General features: G+C 46.3%; 1 protein-coding gene and 1 long non-coding RNA gene across 4 annotated transcripts in view; one reads left to right on the plus strand and one right to left on the minus strand.

The window, feature by feature from the left end:
- Window positions 1–8,675: 8,675 nt before the first annotated feature.
- Window positions 8,676–9,982, minus strand: LOC137842415 (uncharacterized). Its single transcript, XR_011089054.1, has 2 exons — window positions 9,406–9,982; window positions 8,676–9,326 (listed from the first exon to the last, which is right to left on the minus strand). It is a non-coding gene; the product is annotated as an uncharacterized lncRNA (long non-coding RNA).
- A 153-nt stretch (window positions 9,983–10,135) lies between these two features.
- The window catches only part of CLIP2 (CAP-Gly domain containing linker protein 2), an 80,002-nt gene continuing 69,436 nt past the window's right edge, over window positions 10,136–20,701 (plus strand). For 2 of the 3 annotated variants that reach the window (XM_068656417.1, XM_068656419.1), the window contains exon 1: window positions 10,556–10,710. The gene's annotated coding sequence lies outside the window, so the exon portion shown is untranslated. Of the gene's footprint in view, window positions 10,273–10,555; window positions 10,711–20,701 lie in introns of those variants that run through there. The other variant, XM_068656418.1, reaches the window with a different exon arrangement.

Genomic DNA, 20,701 nt, shown 5'->3' on the forward strand with positions numbered 1-20,701 from the left:
ATAAAATGGTTTATTATAACTGGAATTTTATGGGAATTAATAATTGAAAAGACAGTCAACAGTCAGAGGTAGTTCTTTGCCCAGTGTATCAATTAGTGTAACCTTGTGCAAGGCATTTGACTTGTACAGCTGGAAAATGGGGTAAAAGGCAGGAATAGCATTGGAAAATCAAATGCTGCTGCAAAGTGGAGCTTTCTTGAGGCAATAAAGAATTCACAAGCTAAAACTGTAGTGTTGTCTCTAATGGCATCCCATCGCAGCTGTGTTCTGCTGCATCACAACATGGTAATACATTGGAAAGACCTGATCCTGACAGGGTGCACCTGCAAGCCACAGTACAACAGGGCACACTTGGTGATCTAATCAATTTCAAGGGGAATTGTTCCTACATGTGGATTTAAACCCGCACTTATGACTTTTGCTAATTTGGGGCCTCAGTTCCCTATCGAAACTGGCAAACTGGAGGCTGACGTGCTTCCCAGGGCCATGTGTTTGGATGTGATTTCACTGCAGCTGGTGACAAAAACATCTTTCCTGTTGGTATAGTCGTAGTCTGCTGTGGGCCAGAAGGTTGTAGAGGTGGAATGTGATTGCAAATAATCTTTTGTTGTGGAGATCAGAATGGCTTCTTGCAGAGCTGGGTGACAACACATCCTAGCTAAGCCTATGGCTTTGACAGGCTGCAGGCACAGTTCCAGACAAAACAACTGCCAAAATGTTTGTGGTGCAGGTTTTGTTTCATGTTTCATGATGCATGCCTCCTTAAAGCCCACACCGGTATGGGAGGAGTATTTTACCCTTCTGTCTTCTGTGTTAGACTTAGAATTTTTTATGCTCTGCATACTTCTCAAAACAATACAGTCAAGGCAGCAATGATGGAATGAATCCAACAAGGTTATAATTTCTTTTCAGGTCCTTCCCAGGCTGACCTGCATATATACCTCTAGATCCATTGGTACACAAACTGATCTTTAAATACAGTGATGCAATGTTTTTTTTCTTTGGAGCGGATAAGAAGAGTGCAACTTCCCTGCAAATTTGAAGTTCTGTCTATTTACAGGGCTTACCATCTAATATCCTCTTTGTTTCATTGCTGGAAACAATGACAGGACAGAGCCCTGCATTACAACTTCCATTGGCAATTTTTCCCCAGGTCCTTCATGTCAGCCCTGTGAAGGGTAATCTGCGTGCGCTGGGGATTATGAGTGCAGAAATTGTCAAGGAGCAGAAGTCTGACTATTAGGACTTGAAGGTCATAGCAGTATGTCACTCTCAAGGCAATTTTCTCTGCAGTTGCAGTATGGTCGTGGCTTTATGTTATGACCCTAATGTCACAAAGTATTGATAATCTCTTAAAACAAGCCAAGGTGCAAAGAAAACAATGAGATTTCATCATTTGTTAGGTATTTTCGGTTTTGGTCAATGTTTATTGTCTGCTTAAATATCATAGCTTTTGGTGTGTTACATAGGTATGGATGTGAGTAGGTGGATTTTTCTGCCATATTTGCATTTACACATCAAATAAATGAATTTTCAGTCTGTTGTGAGGGCACCTGTTTCCATCACATTTCAAGCCCAGTTTGCAAATATCTTTCTCTTTTCTTCCTTTAGCTATATATATAATTTGCATTCTGGATAGCTGTGACATGGCATAATCCATATTCTGAAAGTATTTTTTACAGAAAAAAAAGACCCTATTACCCTATTCATTTCTTATTTCCTTTCTTCAGTAAACATCTCTGATAGTAATCAAGTATTCCTGTTATTTTGCCACAAGCATTCTCAGATATGTTGCAGAGAACATAAAACAAAAGGTACAGACCAAGTTCCTACTGGTGCTTTTGGGAGACCAGAAGTCTGTTCAGCAAACATCCCATCAAAGAATCTGTCATCATAGGCTCGAAGGCAAGAGGGGCAAACCTTAAGTGTCAGATCAAACTATTATAGAATTTGTTCTGAGAAGCTTATTTCTAAGCAAGACTTATGAGTTGTCTGGTGCTTTTTTATTCTAATTAGAATTAATGTGGCTACAGCTGCAATGTAATTATCATTAATTATCTTTAATGTATTCTGGCCTTGTATTCCACAGGTTAATTTAATTGTGTTTTTCCACTTGTTAACTTTATATTTGTTGCCACCCTCCTCAGATTCTGTTCCTTCCAAAGAGGGTAAGTAATGTTATTTACCTCCTTCCCTTTGCTTTTTTTTTTGTGCCTTCACAATCAAGTTGGTATTTTCCACTGGCCAAATCTGAAATGCATATAGAGCATTTGCATTGTCTAAAGCTACGACTGCACTGCATGCTGGCATGACTGAGCCCTGACATTTGCAAAGAGGAGAAAAAATCTAGACTGGGCATTACTCAATTAGTTCATGCACACAGTGGGCAACCAAGTTCCAAGCACGGGTGCTCAGCACGTTGCTCAGCACGTTTGCTTTCTGTTACTGGCCTTGAAGGACTAGAAAATGCGATGCTTGTGCTGTGTGTTCTCCATGTGCAGTGTAATGCAATTTTTTTCAGGAATATTGGGTGTAATTACCAGGTTCCCTGTTTCTAAACATAGTTCTTCTGTGTCTGTATGCCTTTTGTTATAAACGGAGCAGGTGGGTACTTTATGGGACCAGTGAGGACCAACACGTTAGTGGCTGCAGTGCACCCTGAGGATCAGGGCTGGCTGTCAGGTCTGCTGTGACTGACAAAAGACTGAGTATCTGCAGCCTTCATGGAGCTTGCCTGTGACTGAGACAAATATTAGAGCAGGCAACATAAACAATTTTAATGTGTAGCTACCACCTTCAGTCTGGTCAGCTCAAAGCACTCCACAGATCAAGTCAGTATCGTTTTTCCTTGTTCGCTATTACTGAAAACAGCTGAGGTGGAGGGAATTTCCATTTCATACCAGCAGTAAAACTTGAGGTTAGATTAGAGTCCAATTTTCCTGCATCCCAGTGTAGTGCTCTATAGAAAGCCACGCTGGCAGCTTGTTGAAATATAAAATACAATTCATGCAGTGCAATTAATAAAATGGAATTGGCAGGAAACTAAAGAAGCGTGTGTAAATTCCTGGACCTGGGTTATATCATGGCATTTGACGGACAAAATCCACATTATAAAGGCTTTCTGTAACAAATATTCTAAAACAAAAACAAACACCTGGCAAATGGTCAGGCTTTCTCAATCTTTCCTGTGCCCGTTTTTGTAAGGCAGGATTTTTGGGAGTCATGCCTGACCTTTCTGCCTTGCGATTGCTGCAGCAATATCTGGTCGCAGAATGAGGTCATTTGGGGCATCTCGCTGCTCTGCTGTCACAGGACTTATTATTTCTGCATAAAGAAATAATCTCCTCTTTATAAAGACATCGCGCCGATTCTTTAAACCTTTTAATGTCTTCCTGAGAAATGACAGCTGGGATCAGTGGCTGGTTGAATGGGTTGATGGTGAAAACATAATATGGTGGGAAAAGTGAAATTCTAACATATGGTGGATAGTTCTTCCGTAGCAGAATAGCATGTTTCTGTTGCAGATGGGTATTTCTGTGGAAAGAGTACAAAATGCAGTAAACTACTGTCCATCCAAGAGACAGGATGGCAGCCTGCTCCCTTGCATCTAAAACAAGATGGGCTGTGGGGTTTTATTTATGCTGTGCTCATTACTGTGGTATTTAAGTTAAGTTCATCGGGGCTTTTGGTTGAGACCTTTCCTTAATTAAAAACAGGCGTATGTCTGGGGGAGGCAGAGGGCAGCCAGTTGTGCTGTGGATGGCCTCCCACCTTTTCTGCTGTCCTCCTGCTGTACACAAGAAAAGTGCAAATATCCACAGCTCGGCTTGGAGCCAGCACAGCTCTAGCAGAGCTCATTAACAGGCTCACTAATGTATCAGCTACCTGAGTGACCGCAAATCAGCGGACTGCAGGTGATCCTGTGTGAGACTGTCATTTAAACATCTTTACACTGCACTCTTCTGGTCTACAACTTGTTACAAAGATAGTTTCATGCGTGCTTTTGGATCTGCTGGGGAAGTGTGCCCACGTTAAATTGCAGTGTTGGTGCTGTTTCTGGGGATGGCTTTGCTTTTCTGGAGAATTAAAGGCTAAAGAATGAAGCAGCAGGGCTGGATTTTTTTTGTGTTCAGTGTCCATGCTCAGGCTGTCTGTTTAAACCAGCTGATTGCATTGCCTGCTGAAGACATTTAAAAAATAAAATAAAGTCTTTCTTCCCAGTGTCAAAATTGGAGCTCACTTCCCTCCCCTTCCCTATTAAACACAGCTTCAGTTGTAGATATCAAAATCTCTTCTAAAGTTCCAGCCACAAATAGGGAGCTTTTTCAGCCTGGCTGCCCTTCCTCATCTTTGATCTTCTTGCACACTGCAACTTGTGCAAAGGAAATGGGATTCTCCTGCCTCTCACAGGTCCTGCATGCTCTGTAGCTCTGGCACTGCAAAACATCTGCTGCTTCTATTTGGCCTGAAATAGTACCGATGTCAGGATCCAAACAACAGGGAAATAATCTTCATTTTTCATGCTCTACAGTCTGGCTCCAATTTGTTACAGACCCTCTTCAACCAGGTCGGAGGAGATGACGGATATTCACACACCTGACAACAATAAGGAAAGGCTGGTGGCATGCACTTGGAGCAGCAATAAAGGAGGGAATAATTTTATTTTACATACAAGGAAAAATAATCAGTGAGTCAGAAGTAATTTTGCTTTGCAAAGCACAGAGACAGTTTGGATGGTTTGCAAACTAGCGGTGCTGTTGCATGCAAACGTGATGGTTTGCCCTATGACTGATCTTTGTCTTCTTTTGTCTTCTTGAGGATGCACTGAGCTACCCAGGGGTATGCAGAAAATTACCAGAGCCTTTACAAAATAGCCTGCTGCTTCATCTGATGATTACAGTGTAGGACACTGTGTTGGCAGGCCAGAGATTGGCTTTCTTCTGACTTGAATATATGTAGAAAAGAATCTATGAACCAATGTTATAATGACCAGTCTGGGTGCCTAAATTCTGTACCCAGCTGTGTTGCTACTGAGCTAGAGCAGGCCTTGGGAAGTTAAGCTAATCCCTCCCAGTTTTGGTGTCTATGGCTGCAAAATATGGGTGAAGTTTACTCAGCTTTGAGGTCAATAACCATAAAAGTCTTTTTATTAGAACAAGCCTGACAGTGAGTGCAGCTGTCATTTGTCCTTTTTTTTTTTTTCTTTCCTAAAATAAAAAAAAAAAAAAAGGCAAAGGACAGCCCAGTCTTTAATCTTGATTCAGACACACAACAAGCTTTAGGACAATAACAAAGAAAGAAAATGAAAATAAAGATGCAGTACTGTGCTGGAATGGGAGGTCTGCTTAGAATGCTTCTCTGCTTTTTTTTTTTTTGTTCCCCCCCTCCTCTACCACAAATAAGATGTTATCCTTAGTAGTACCAAATACCCCTTCAACATCTACATGTTCTGATCCTTCTATGTTGCTTTTTTTTGGTCAAGCTTACTTGCAGATGCTTGGCACTGAAGTGTGGATGTCAACCAGCATTTTTCTGTTTCTGCTAGGTGATCACGGATACAGTATTTTTTCTCTCCATGACTCAGTTTCTTCCTCTGTAAAGAGGAGCTGCTAATAGTCCTCATCATTGTACACTGTGATCTTTTGACAAAAGACTGACAATAATATACTGACTTTTTTTTTTTTTTTAAAAAAAAAAAAAAAAAGCTATTCCAGGTTCTCCACTGCCAGCACGATCTTGTGTAGATTCTTTGGACAAAGGTAGTACCAGAGGACAGAATTTCAGAAGTCTTCCACTTAATGGATGTTGAATTTCTCTGAAACCTACTTGCCTTTGGGCTTGTGGATGGGAAACAGTTTTTGTAACAAAAATTACACTGCTTCAGTTATACAGCATGTCCGCGTTCCTCAGAATCACTGCAACTGCAGCAAGGAGGTTTACTTTAAAAATGTAGAACCAGACTGTGCTAATGACTAAATTATACTGATGGCTGAAGTTTAAGTAACAGTTAATGCACTAATTTCAGCATAGGAAATATACTAAAAAAGCAGTAAGAGCTCCTCTTGATCTTCATAATTAATGAGAACTGCCATGATCCTGCAGTATATTTCCACCCACGCTTTCTTTTATGTTAACAAGTGGGTAGGAATGCACGGCAGTCAACCCAGCAGAAAGCCTTCTTGCAGAGCACTTTACTTGCATGATACAAGCTAGCCTTGCACCCCTGAAGGGTTCTGGACCCACATCTTGCCCCGTTGTTGAATGCTGGCCGATGGTCTGACTTCTTTCAGTGAACCAGAACAAGGCCAGGCCTTCAGACGAGAACACATCTAACATGCGTGTCTAATTGACGTGCTCCCAAATAACCGTCATCAGTTGTGCTGAGCATTTCTGGAAGGGAGATGAGTGGAACTCATATCATTTGACTTTAAACATCTCCTTTGCCCTAATTCTTGAGTACCCCTGTAATTCATGGATGTAAACTGTCATTGTTAGCGAGCAATTAATCTGTGCTACTTTAGGTGTCTGCAAGATGTTGAGGGGAATTGCACCCCAGTGCCTGTTTCTCTGCACTGTTTACATAGGAAGTCTAGACAGCTGGCTCAGATATAGATGCCTGAAGACAGATAAGAGGCTTCTTTCACCTAAGGAGCTACAACAGAATCATCTGGATATTAGAAGCTTTGCAGTGGCTCTCAGTTGGGTAACAAATGCCTGAAAATCGCGGCGCCACTTGACTGAACTGTTATAACTCTGCAAGATCTTAACAGTTGGAGAGCTGTTTACAAGACTTTTCTGGGCTGTAGTCTTGGCCTAGACTGGGTAAGGCCTACAGCAGTCACTGATCCCTGAGATAAGAACTCTTTCAGCAGCTCTCTAATCAAAGAAAAAAATAGATTTTCTTTAAATCACTGCTTTCATCTTGTTTCTCCCACCACTGCTGGAATTTTGTGCTCTGCCACTGAATGCAGCAGAATATTTGTGGTGTCAGCTTGAATGAACTTACGTTCTTGTGGCGGCTGCACTTCTGAGATGATGGAAGTCACATAACTGGAAGTAGACACCAGTGAAGTTGCAAAATATTTTTGAATGTTGCTGTTTCTGCCACCATTCAGTTCTCAGAGTACATTGGCAGGGAACACGCATGCATCTAATGGGGATTTCTGGGGTAGGAAAAAGACTGAAGTGGCTAAAATCTGAAAATTTTTCTGACTTCTGAGGTCCTGATGCCACCACTTCACGTGGCCTCTAGATGCCCTCTGTAGACTTTAAGAGGTAGTTGTCTTTGGGGGATGACTGCAGGACTGGGGATTTAGGAAGCTTAACCTCCTGGAAACAGATGACTTGTTTCATCATCTCATGGAGAGGTGTTTTGTCCCTTACTGCTGGATAATAATTTGGAAAGATGCCTGAATGCTGTGGCTTATCTTCTGTTCTTATTCAAACATAGCAACACAGATAATGGCAAAACACAATATGGTTTTGTTCCTTTTGTTTCCCTAGATGCATGTGAGAGTATTCCCTCCATTTTAACGTTACTTTGACTGTGTAATGCTTCAGCTTGCCAGGATAATTTAGAAGAAAAAGGTTGTGAAGCTTTTCAGTGATCCCAGCAGCTAATGCAAATAGTCACCAAATCAAAATAATGGATCTGTCAAGTAGAGAGAGTTTTGACTATTTGTGAGAAGCCACTTCTCAAAACAAGATCTACTTGAAGTGGTATGATATAGGAGGGTAGCAAATGGCAAAAGGTTTGTCAGGCAAATGTGACAGCCCAGGCATGGCAGAGATTGGATACCACTTTTCTACGTGTGATAGTTTAATTGAAAGCTGTGGCCCTGCTCACCTGTGTAAAATTAACAAGTCCTTATATATTCATGTGCTGAAGCTTGAGTGTCCTGTGTGCTTCTTGTCTATGATTATCAGCACGGGGTTGTTTGTCTGCACGCAGCCCCTGTGAATAAACAAATGGTTATCGGGAAACAGCAGTGCCACTCTGCCCAACGATGGGACCTCAACAGTTATTTTCATCCTGAAGCTTTGTTTGGGGAAAGCAGGGGCAGTGGAAGCTGTGTGGGGGAGCACCAGATGGAAAACGCACAAATTCAAGCCTTTTCAAGAATTCAAGAATGGGTCCTGCAGCCACACTACAGCGGATGGTCCCGGCTGATCTTTCCCTCTGCCTCTGAAAATTCCCCTGAGAAAGTTTAGTCAGAGAGGCAGGCTTGCCAAAATTACTCAAGGAAATGACTTAAGAGCTCGGAAATTTTTCTAGTTTCATCTCATTAAAGCCAATAAGCTCGATTTTCCTCTCAGTCTTGCATCAGTGTTGCAGAGCCCATGGGTGTGAGGGAAGCCTGACCCTGTGGTGCAGGCCTGCTGCTTTGAGGAGTGCGCCATGCCTGGTGCCACAGCCTTTGGTGGTGGGATGCCCCAGGTCGCTACTGGGATGTAAATATGGTAGTCATCATGGTATATGGTTATTTGAGCAAAGAAAGTATAGTAGGCATTATAATATATGGCTATGTGAATGAAGATCCCTTGGGAGGACAGTGTTTTCAAGAAGAAAGCAGGCCCTGGGCAGCCTGCTCTAGAGGCTGGCAACCCTGCCCAGAGCAGGGGGGTTGAAACTAGATGATCTTTAAGGTCCTTTTCAACCCAGGCCATTCTATAAGAAAAAAGTGCTTTTAAGATTCGAGACTTCTGCTTCAGAAATGCAGAAGCGATGAGCAACGTGCCAGCTCTCAACATCGCATGTCGGAGCTGGGCCTGGTCCTGCAGCAGTGAGAACCGGAGGGCAGGAAATGGCATCGAGCCACAGGCTACTGGCAGGCAAAATGTAACCCCAAACTTGCTGACCTTCTTTGCTGTAATGTAGACATAGGACTCTAAATTAAATGTTTACGTGGAGGTTTTAGCAACAAGAACAAATTATAGAAGATAAAGCAGAAAATTGTGCAGTTGATCACAAATGACAAGGTTTAATTTCTCAGCAATACTAAATCTGAAATTCATCTGTAAACATGAAAGAGGATTTTATTTTTTTTCAAAACTGCTTTAAATTTACACTCCCCCTCCTAACAAAATTCCGTACTGTGGGCAGCACTTGTCGTTGGTCTCTCTGGAGCTAGCAAAGGGTGGTCACCATCACCACTAGCATCGTGATAAGGGGAAACCCTCAGACCAGAGGATGTGAGCTGGCAGAGCTGGTGAGCCGGCATGAAGCCAGGTGAAGCTCCTTCTCCTGTTGGAGTCCAGAGCAGGACTCAAGAGACACCTTCTCTTGCAGCTCCTTTCTCCTGGTGACATGCTGTCTCCCTAGGCAACTGCAGATTAGAGAGGAGACAAAACATCTTGCATCCAAAACCACAAAGCACTGACTTGAGTTTGGATGTAGGAAAATACCAGGGAAGCGGAGCGAGCGAACAGTTGAAGCAGAGGCGTCGCTGTCGGGTGCTCCAGGTCCTATTTTTGGTTGGCACCAGCCATTTCGCTTTGCTTTGGCTTCCCCTCTGTGAGATGGAAAATGAGGCTGCTCACGGCTGGGTTGTCTTACTGAGGCTGTCAGCTTTCATCTTTGGGATGATGCTCTCCTGACTTCTGCTGCTTCTCTGCTCTGCTGCCCACACCTCCTTCACTTGCACTTCTCCCATGTTTATCTGAGGATATGGGGCAGAGTCAGGGCACCAAATTACACGACCATTTCCAGGTGGGACCCCACTCCTCTGCCACATGGTTTGTGGCCTTCCACTGCAGTGTCTGATGTGCAAAGTCTGATGTACAAAGTCTGGTGCCATCCTTTGGGCTCTCCAAGGTGGCTGCAGAGCTCGTGATGTGCATCGCGTGGAGTCATGGCTCTTGCACAAAGCACTTTCATTCCCGTCCAAGTTAAAGATTCAAGGTCAGGCACAGGCACTAGATAGGACCCAGCACAGGGTGTTTCCACCTGATGTCAGCCCCGCTTTGGCTCTGGGAGTGAGCAGGAGGCGGTGAAGGACGAGTGATGCTCATTAGCTCAGCCCCCCCTCTTCCTGCCATTGAATGAATGAGTTTCCACAGGCTGCAGGTGCTTTCACTTTGCAGTGTGAAAATCAGGGCTCTCCCATTTTTATTTTTTTCCCCCCAGGAAGCACCTCCAGCCCTTCCTGCTCATCCCATTTGCTAGGATGTAAATTGGGGTGCGCTCAGCGCCCCTCCCTCCCGGAGCCCAGCCCCGCGGCCACGAGGGAAGGAGGGAGGGAGAGAGGAGACCGCATCCCTGCTGAGCCAGAGGTAGGCTCGGCTTTATTATTCTTGTCCTTTCCCCTCCCATTTCTTTAGGGAAGGGCTGCAGGCAGAAAAGCTCTTATTTTCCTTTTTTCTTTAAATTTATTATTTTTCTATTTTTTCCAATTTTTTTTTTAATCTTATTTTTTATTGTTATCGCTCATTTTTTCGGCTCGGGAGGGAGGGTTTCCCAGCCGGAGAGAGCCGAGCGAGCCCTCCGCCCGCTTCCCCGCAAGGGCGGCCTCCAGGAGGAGCCTCCCCTCCCGCCCTCCCGCTCCGTTTCCGCCGCCTCCGCGGCCCGGCAACCACAAAGATTTCGGCGGGGTGGGGAGGGGAGGGGAGGGGGGGGCGCGGCTCTGGGCCTTGCCGGGCCCCTCCGCACGGGGATCGCTTCGGCTCTGCTCGGCTCGGTTCGGCCCCGCCCGGGAGGGGCTCGGCGGAGGGGTAAGGGGGGCACCGGGGGGGGGGGGGGGGGCTCGGTGGGGAGGGGGCGGCCGCGGCTCCCGCAACAAAGGCGGGGATGGACGGAGGGAGCCCAGGGTGGGTGGCGGCTCCTCGCCCTCAGGGTGGGGAGGGGAAGGCGCTGCCCTGCCTGTGGGGTGGGTTTTTTGGGGGGAGGGCTCCCCCATCCTGGCTCTGCAGCCCCCCCACCCCCGAGGGGGGTACCCATGGGGTGGGGGGATGCGGGGTTACCTCATGGGTGGGGGCACCCAAGGGGGTGCAGCACTGGGTGGCAGCGCTGTAGGGGGGTGGGGGGGGTCCCAGGGGGTGCTGGGGGTCTGTGGGGTTTGGGTTGTGGGGCTGGGAGCAGCCGGACCCACAGGGCCTGGTGCTGGGGGGGTCATCAGCAATTAGGGAGGTGGAGGTAAGGGGGGGGGGGTCATCAGCAATCAGCGCTGAGCAAATTGGGGTCTGGAAATGGGAATTTTCTTTTGTCTCCGGGCAGCCTGGCTGCTTGCTGGGCTCCGTCCTCTCGCTGCCTTTTTGTTCGGAGCAGCCCAGGTACCGACACGATCCGAGTGCTGAAGGAACGGACGCGGTGAGGTTTTTTTGTTCCCGCTGGTAGCGGAGATGTGCCCTTCAGCAGGCAAGGCCCAGCTGGGTGGCTGCTGGCATCCTCCTCAATGAATGAAGCGGGCAGGTCCTGAGCTCCTTGCGTCTCCTGGTAGGGAGCAGTGAGCGCCCTGCCTGGGGAAGCACCCGGGGATGGAGCAGGGGCTGGTGCTGGTACCTCGGAGCAGCCAGGCAGCTGCGGCTGTGCTGGGAAGCGCTGCAGACAAAGCACCGTGTCGGTGCTGATCTGTTCGGTGTCAGCCCCACAGGCCTGCCAGCCCCGGCTCAGAAACCCATCCTGCTGAGTTTCACCAGCCCAGCTGTGTGTTGGTTAGGAGGGTTTCCTTGGGTGACTTGCATTTTGAGAAGGATTGGTCAGTGCGTGGGCAGAAATATGTTCGGGGTGCCTGTCTCGGTTTGTTGGCTGTAGTCCTTCCAGCAGCGTTCCTGTGCCTTGTGGTGCTCTGACAGAGAGCCCTGTAATCATCAGCCCCATCAGTCCCCTGGTTGCTGCTGGGGTTGTGGTGCACGGCACAGCTGCCTGGCTTGTTCTTGAACTTGGGTCACTCCAAGGAATTACCCGCCTGCCGTTAGAGCCCGCCAGGAGTGAGGAGGAGGGGGTCTGCACCAAGTCACTGTGCTCTAACAAGGAGGTGTTGCTGTGTGCCAGAAATCACTGAGAGCACAGGGCTTCAAAGCATGGCTCTGAGACAAGCCACGAGTTAAAATGTTAGCACCAGCCACTACAGGCGTGTCAGGGAGAAGCGGTGCTGGATCCAGTTTATCATCTCAGGAGTGCTTGTGTGGCGGCCTGCCTTCAGTTATGGGGAAAAACTGTGTGTTTTAAGGGATGCTCTTGGGGTACGTATGGACTGGATTATCTGCTGAGGCCGAGGGTTGGGATGTGCTTCTCTGACTTCCCACTGCCTCTGGCCTTGGAGGCTGCCGTAATTTATGCCAGCAAGTAGCAGTTCCTGGTGTGTTTCTTCTTCTTCTTCTTCTTCTTTCCTCTTCTGCATTGGCAGAAGAAATGATGAAGAACCCAGAGGGGGATTTTCCAGTGCTGAGGGAAGCGGCTGTGTAAGGGTGTGCACCCCAGTTCTTCTTCCCTTCTATTACTGGCTGGATAAAATGGGTAAGGGCATGGATTCCACCTCCTCCTTGAGGTTGCTGTTTTTAATTATGAAGACGCCTCCTCTGTACTTGAAACTCAGGCGGAAATGAATAAATCTCTCTTTTTTTGTCCTCATCAGGATTATGACAAAGCCAATATATAAGGCAGACTCCATCCCCCGGCTGCATGCTGTCGGTGCCGCTTTGCGGAGCGTGCACAACGCGTGGCGAGGTTTATGTGCTGGCTTCTAAAGCTCTGGGAAAGCCCAGGTACGGGTAGTTGAACCCAAGCATGACTTGTTGCTAACCGCTGGTAGAAACCGGTATGGACTTAGCTCAGAGAGCAGCTACAGTGATAGCTATTTTTTTCATAAATATGATTTATAAGTGTCTTGTGACCTGTTCTCCCCTCCATCTCCCAAGGGCTCTGAGCACAAGAACAATCAGGGAAGTTGCTGAGAAGGGCCAAGAAAATATTTTCTAGTGCTTTTCTAGCGCTTTATTGCTGAGTTAGATGGCCAGCTATGTCTCTCTTGTTCTGTTATCACTGCTCTTCTGATATCCATAACAGAGTTTTGGGTCTTGGTTGGTTAGGAGAGTGCCTTGGGTGATGTTACTGGGAATGGGGGACCCCAGTAAGACTGGGGCTTTGTAGTACTGGTCAGTTTCCTAAACCAGCCCAATGAGGTCAGTCCCTGAATGAAGGAGAAGGACTGTCAGAGGTCACTTGAGAAGCCTGGGTAGGAGAAAGGAATTGGATGTGATGTTCCTGAGTCCTCCTCTAATGCTGCCTTCTCCACGCTCTGTCATCTCTGTCCCACCTCAAAGCTCTCATCCTTGTGGCTGGTGCTGACAAACGCAGCAGCCAGTCAGTGCATTGCTGCACAAAGGCTCTCTCTGCCATAGCACCATGCTCTCAAAGCATTTCCTTGTGCTCAGCTGAGGGTACCCCACATGCCATGTTTCTGTGTTGTACTTTAACTGTGGTGATAAATGGGGCAAATCAAATTTGCTTCCTTCGTATTCGGCTTTAATTTCTTGCTCTTATTACTGCTCTTGCTGTATCTACCAGTGGGAAAAATGACTTCATTGCATGTGACTCTGAGTCTGGCACCTCAAAGTAATACTTACTGCTATTCCTGAAAAAAACAAAGAAACCTCATTTAAAAAGGAAAAAAGGCAGGATTTCTGCATCGGGCTTTCTGGAGCCCGTTCCCATGCTGTGGCACTCTTTTTGTCTTTCTAAACGAGTGTCTATAAAATAAGCTGTGGCTGTTTCGGCAAGAGCATAAGCAAAGAAAGATGTGTGAAGAAATAAAACGAAGCATCGTCGTGTTTTATCGCAGTTTCAATTTTTATTTTACTTCAGAGTGATGCAATGAAATACAATGTTGACTTGGATGAGAGCTGAAATTGCTTGCTACTTTCCAGTCAGTGATGTATTTTTATTATGCTAAGCCTTACCTGCCTAAGTGGTTGTAGGGAGATGTGGTAGAGGCTAGGGAAATGTTTTCCTGGGGGCTGAGCCAGCAGTACGTCCCCTTCTCCCCATCCCTATCTGTGCTGAAGCACAAAGGGAGCTTGCAGTTTGCTTGTTTTGTTTGCAGAGTTAATGTTCTGAACTCTGATGCTGGCTCTCTCGATGACCCTGCCTGTGCCTGGGAAAGTCTACTGATTATTTTTAAAATGTATTTATACTCTGTGTCTATAAACTAACGCTTCAGAACGAGTTCCCAAGTCTTTTGATGTGCTCGATGCTAAGAGAGAACAGTGTCCGATAGAGCTGCGTTCATCTCTGCTGCTGCAGTTTTTTGAGTGATCTTGGGGAAAATCTTTTCTGTCTCTGTATCAATTTGTCCCAGGTGCAAAATAGGTGGTGTAGTTCTCACCTCCTTTGAAGTCTGTGAATGAAAAGCTCTGTGGATGTTGGATATTTGGGACCTTGGAATTTAGGTGCTTTTCAGCTCTGCTTCCCCACTCAGTTCCTTTAAAGATAAGACAAAAAATAAATAATTGTATTGCTGGTGCCAGAGCTCTTGGTCAAAAGGAATGCTGTTTTCTTTCAGTGAACAACTTGTGTAGGGATACTAGGAAAGGAATTCACAAAACTTTGGGGTGGCAGAAACATTGAGGGGTAATCATCCATCTGTCTGTTCTGGGTCTTCATTGCTGGCATTCAGGATAGGGGTTTGAAGGTGTGTGTGTGTGTGTGTATTTATATGTATTTCTTTGTTGTGGGCATTGAGGGAGGTTTTGCAGCCTCTGTGGACAGTCCAGCACAGCCCGAAGTAATGTAGCTGGAGCTGTGCAGTGTGCATCTTTCCCTTTTAGGTTGCTGTCATTGTCACTGCCCTGTTTGTACAAAGGACCTGTACCCAGGTGTTTAATCAACGCAACCAGCACAACTTCTTTCGCAACGTGTCTGGGAGAAGGCTTCCAAGCCAGTGCACATGCTTCTGCCATAATCACCGACAGAGGCTTTCCCTGGCTGATCTGTTCTTCTTCTCTCTTTGACGCGCTCATCTCCCCTTTGTTTGTTGCATCATGCTCTGAAAACTTCTGTGTCCGCCAATTAGTGCTGGAAACTCTTCAGCAATCCCCGGCAGCTGCCTGTTGAAACAAACTGCGCTTTCCCATCCCTTGCAAACCCTCCCCTTCGCGACCTGCAGGCACATCCCCTGGCTGCTGAGACAAACCTCCCTAGGAGAGGAGGCCTCTCTTGGAAGATACGAGGAGGCAGCTGCATCATGAGACGTATTTTGTGTTTTTTTTAGCCTTGTATTTGCCCGTGTGCGATACTGCCTCACTGGCTCTTGTCAGCCCCCTGCATGAAGCCTGTCCTGGTGATTAAAGCCTGCTCCTTTGCTATATTTAGCTTATAACTATTTGTTTTATAACACCGAGGTCCTTGACACGCAAACTGGAGTAGGTCAATCTGCAACCTTGAGGAAGTACTTCTATTTCTCTGGATGTGTGCTTCCCAGCTGGGAAACTTGGGATGTTCTAGCTGGTGATCAATCCACCACCATTCCTAATGGAGATATAATGTTTTTACAATAGGGCACAAGTATTTCCCAGCCCGGAATGATAGCATGTTTCTACCTTTTTGTGCTTCATCGTGTCTTCTGCTCAAGTGAGCCTGCTTAGTCCCGAGATTAAACCACCGCAATGTGGCCGTTTATTTGCTCTCTGGAGGAATATAACGTTGGGTGTTATGAGCATCTAAATCAGGAAGAAGAAAGTAGGTCTGTACTTGAGAGAAGACATGGAAAGCATGCTCTGTTTCTTGTGTTTGCAGCCTGGTGTGTGTGTAACAGCCTGAAGGAGCAAAGGCCGCCAGGTTGCTGGAATTAGAGCTCTTGTGTGACTGCTCCTGGCCCCTTGCAGAGAGGCTACTTGGATGTCTGCTGAAGGGGCAGGCTTGTGTGGAGTGCGCTGCTGAGACGGGAAGGTGATGTTTTGCCTTATCCAGTTCATCTTTTACATTTCTATTTACGTAGGCTTTTACTGGGGTGTATGAAGGAGCTTTTTGAACTTGCTAAATCTGTTGCATAGGAAAAAAATCTATATTTAAATGTGTATGTGTTCCAGTAAAGGATACTGGCAATGCCTCTTGTGAGCTTAATCTTGATGCATCTGAAGCATTTTCAATCATGTTTCTTCCCTTGGCCCCCCTTATCTCTGAATCCACCCCCAAACACATTGGCTCGGCAGTAGGAAGGTGTGGGAGCACTTCCAGCACGCTAATGTGGCAATGTCAGTCAGATGGGTGCTTTTGGGAGATGGTATGGTTCAGGTTTGTGCAATGCTAGGATAGTTCCTGCCTTAGGGTGGCAGAAACTTCTCTATTGCCTTGCTAGAAGAGGTGACAGCTCAGTTCTTGATCTTCCTTTTTGTTTAAGACCAGATCAGTCTGTGTTAGAGACATGGTGACAGCACTCTGCATTACAGTGTACTCAGGCTGTTGCCTGCAACCGCTCTGTGCTTGCTTGGCTAGATAAGATTATATCTTGTCCTCCTTGGAAAATCACGCTTGTGGTCTTGCTTGCATTAGAGGGGAGATGAACGACGCTTGTGGTATGTAAACAACCCATTTCAGTAAGCAGTGGAGGAGCAGCTGGAGGTGCGTGGTGGCTCTGTGGAGCTCCAAGCAGAGCGTGCGGTGCTGCAGGACCCAGGAGCTGCTCCATCTGTCCTGCCTACCTGTATCCAGCCTGGGTGCCCCCTGTATTTCATCTCGAGACAGGTTAGATCCCATTTTAGCACTGATCCATCTAGCCAGCCCCGTTCCTTTTGGCTGCTGGCATCCCTCACACACTGCTGTACATCCTATGGTGCTGCTGTGGCTCATGTGTGTGGCTCGATGCCTGAAGGCATTGAGCTGTAGGATCACCTTCTCTCCATGCGGTATGATCCAACGTAAGTGGCTGCCTCTGTGAGGCAAATAACAAGGTGCAGGAGAAAGGAACCACAAGGCAGAAGGTGATAGTGTAACATGACTGATAAGGATGCTACTTGATCCAACTTGCCAAAGTGATTATGATTTGAGGTCATTAATAGGGACGCAATTTGAATAAGAGATGTGTTTCCACTTGTGTTAAGAAGTTTGTGAGCTGTCTGAACTCCTAGCTCTTCTCAGTGCCTTTCTGCTGGGTTTCTGGGTGGTAAAGGAGGAAACTCTGAGTAATGCAAACTTTATAGGTTCCTGGCCTCCCTGTCTCCACCACTGGTTTTGGGGGGAATTGTGTAGCTGTGCTGGTGTCAGCTGTGGCACAGGGAAGCTGCAGTATTTGTAGAAGCTCAGGTGAATTCAACAATTAGTACATGTGGCCAGGGGTCACCTCCTTCAGTGGGAGGCTGAGTGTGGGCTGATGAACAAGCAGGGAGGAGGAGAAGGGTGCTGCAGGGAACTACACAGTGATGGAAAGTGGGGTGCTCAATGGCAAGCAGGATGCTTGAGTGCAAGTGGAGGAAACGGGGCTTACACAGTGCTTCAGAGAGAAAGAAGGGTTTGGTTCCTCTGTAGCATCTTTGGTTTGGTGACTTCAGATCCCTCGATACATATCATTGGTGTAGCTCTTCTGGTTACGGGGTTGGTACTGTTGTTGTCACCCTTTTGTAATTTAAGGAGCCTGCTAACCCCTCTGGCAGAAGAGAAGGGGAGCCCTGGCTGTCAGTGCTGCATGCTGTCCATCAGGCAATGCTTTGTATTTCCTTTCTATCACACCTCCTGCTGGACCAGCTTACTGTCAAGGGTCACAGTGTGAGGATGGGTTAGTTGTTCCTTCTGCTTTTGGGAACAGTTGCTGTGTTTGAAGGAAGGAGACTGTTAGCTTTCAGTGTGTGGCACAAACTGTCTGAGGCCTGGTGAGACATGGTCTGGGATGAAGGCTGCATTTTGGGTGCCTGTGTTTATAACAGACTGATTTCAAGTGATCCGGGTCTAGAGAAGGTCTGCTGAGATGAATGAGGAAATGGTGAGTGTCATCTCAGGACCTGTTGAAAGAGAGCTTTGCTCCTTCAAAATGGCATGGTGAAGGCAGAGAAAGCTCAAAGCCATCTCATGGGTATTGGATGCATTGGAAGAGTCAGTGTTGCACAAAGGGCAGAGTAGGTATTTGGGCAACAAGTAGGCTTGAATAAATCTGGCCTACCAAAATCCAGCCAGCAGAGGCTAAAACTAACACCACAGAACTGCAGGAATGAAAGCCTTGTAAGGTAGCTTTATAACTAAAGGGAAGGGTTTGCATCAGGTGCAGGATGGGCTCTTCCCAGCCTTCATCCCTGCCTGAAGTTTCCCCACCCTGTGTAGTGACAGGGCCAATTTTTGCTTTTTGGGGCTCTTCTGGGAGGGCTTCCATAATAAATGTTGCACCTACAGTAGCAGCGCCCTGGGGCAGGGCTTTGCTCTTGTTCTTGCTACAACAACCAGGTCTCCTCTGCATGCCGAAGGGCATTAAATGTGTCACTGCATTAATACCATGCACTTGAGGTGTGTTTGTGGGGGAATATGAACATCTTGGGCAGCATCAGTGGAGCACAGCAAAGTATTTGGTGGTAAGCACAGCATGTCCCAAGGGGAATGCTGTCTGTCACACCAGAAATGTTGTGCTCTGCTCCTATTTTCTCTGTTTTCTTTAAACTTGCCGATAATTTGGTCAAAACTGGTGCAGCGATGCTGCCATCAGACAGGCTGTCATAACACCACAATGAAAAGGAAAACAAAATTTCAGTTTCAAAGAACTTCAGTGTGCGCAGGGAAAGAAGGAACTAGCAAGACTGGCTGCTTTCTATTTTCAGCTCTTTGTTGCACCAGCCTTTCAGTTGCACTGTACAAACCAGGGCTGGCCTGCAAAAAAAACCAAAACAAAACAAAAAAAAAAACTTGCTTGCAGGTGCAGGTCATAAAAAGGGGGAGAAATCAGGGAGGGAGAGACCTGGGCCTGGTTTTGTTTCATAATCAAAGTCCTGGGCAGAGGTTAGATTACCGAAGTGCACAAATCAAACTCTGTGTGTAAAGCCAAGTTCCTGTGAATAATAGATGAAGTGCCAGGGTGAACTTTAATGCTGCATTAAATCAAGGACTCAACAGCCAGGAAATTCCAAAAGTTCAGCTCCTTCTGCAGCTTCGCGAAGGGTGCGTGGCAGGGCTGAGTTACAGTAGGGCTCGTATTTAATTGCAGAAATGGTTTCTCTGGTAGTAAAATGCCAAGCCATTATAATGGAATATGTTTATCATGCGTCATTGCCTTCCTTGCACTGTCTGCTCTTCTGGTTTTGTCTTTTTTTTTCTCCCAGACACTGCTTATGTCAGATAACAAACACTGCCTGTGCGTAGAGAACTTGGATTTTGATGAAGCCCCTTGAATCGCATGGGAACCTTTCCACTGAGTAGAGTAGCTCCTGGATCAAATCTGAATGGGTCTGTTACCAAGCCTGTCCTTGGAGGGTGACAGTTCTGAAACCTCCATGTCTCTTCTGTTCCCTTCCCATGGGAGCTGTGCAGTTTTGGTGTCATGCCCCTGTTGATTTCTGCAGGGACACTGTCCCCTGCCTCCAGGGCTTAATGCCAGGGAGCAGAAACCCGTTTAGTTCCAAGCCCTTCCCTGGGATTTTTTCCCATAAATCAGGGATAGTTTTGCTCTGCAATTAGTTCAGAATTGTTGCTATCTACAGTATCACTCTTCAGTAGGCGTTTTGCCAGCGTGGGGAGTGTGAGCTCATCAGCAAGCCCATAATTACTCCCCACTTTGTTTAGGGTGCCTTCCTTCAGTGTCCTTTGTTTTCTCCCACTTTGCCTCAGGTTTTACATTGTGGTTTTTAGTTATAGAATGCAGGGGGTGCTTCTGTATGTTCTTCCTTTAATAGCCTTTGTTTTATGCCAAAATCATTGGGTGAGTCTCTCCTAATGGTTAGAACTGGTTTTAGGGCTTTAAATAAAAGGCCTCTAGGCTTTCCCTTTGCGTTCTGTGCAAATTATTATAAAATCTGAGTGAGGAAGAAAACCCAGCACAGGCTTTTTTAGAGGTTAATCTTTGGGAGATGTACGGGAAACTGCATAGTGACAGCAGAGCTTTCTGGATGAGGAACCTATGTGAGTTCTTAAACTGTAAGTAGAAGAACTGATGGCTGGCAGAGGGTACTGGGATCCCTTGTTTTTTTCCAGATATGTAACTGATGGCAGTGCACTGATTTTGTTCCTGAAGTGCTCTGATTGTTTCCTCTAAGGGAGAAGGAAATGTTTTCTTGGGAGAGGAGTCCGACCTTAATTAAGAATGAGGTCTCTTATTTTCTCTATGCTTCAATTAAATGAAAGGATTTAATCCTAATCTGACATGTGCTTCAGAAATAGTTTGCTGATTGCTTGTCAGAAGAGTAACTAATCAGGGAAGTGAGAAGGGATGGGATGATTACCTTGGATCAGATGGAGCATCTTAAGGAATTAAAAGATAAAAATTGCCCTTTCTTCTCAGCATAAGCTTTTTCCCTACTAGCAAAGCTGCGCTTTGGCTTTATCAGATCATCATCTCTATGTTGACTGGATTCATTTCCTGTCCTTTTTGCAAAGAGTGAATGGTTTAAGTCTGGCCTTTGGATTTTGCTTTCAAGGCAAATTTCTCTTCTTAAATTGCCAGCCTGTCTCTGCAGCCTGGCCAGTGCTGTCAGGGTCGTGAGCCTAGGGCACCAAATCTTAGCCCGCACTTGCCTGTGGCATACAGTCAGTTGGGCAGTAACATGTCCTCGAGTAACCACTCTAGGAGCTTGAGCT

This window comes from Anas acuta, chromosome 19 (genome assembly GCF_963932015.1).
Source record: "Anas acuta chromosome 19, bAnaAcu1.1, whole genome shotgun sequence".
NCBI classification, from domain to species: domain Eukaryota; kingdom Metazoa; phylum Chordata; class Aves; order Anseriformes; family Anatidae; genus Anas; species Anas acuta.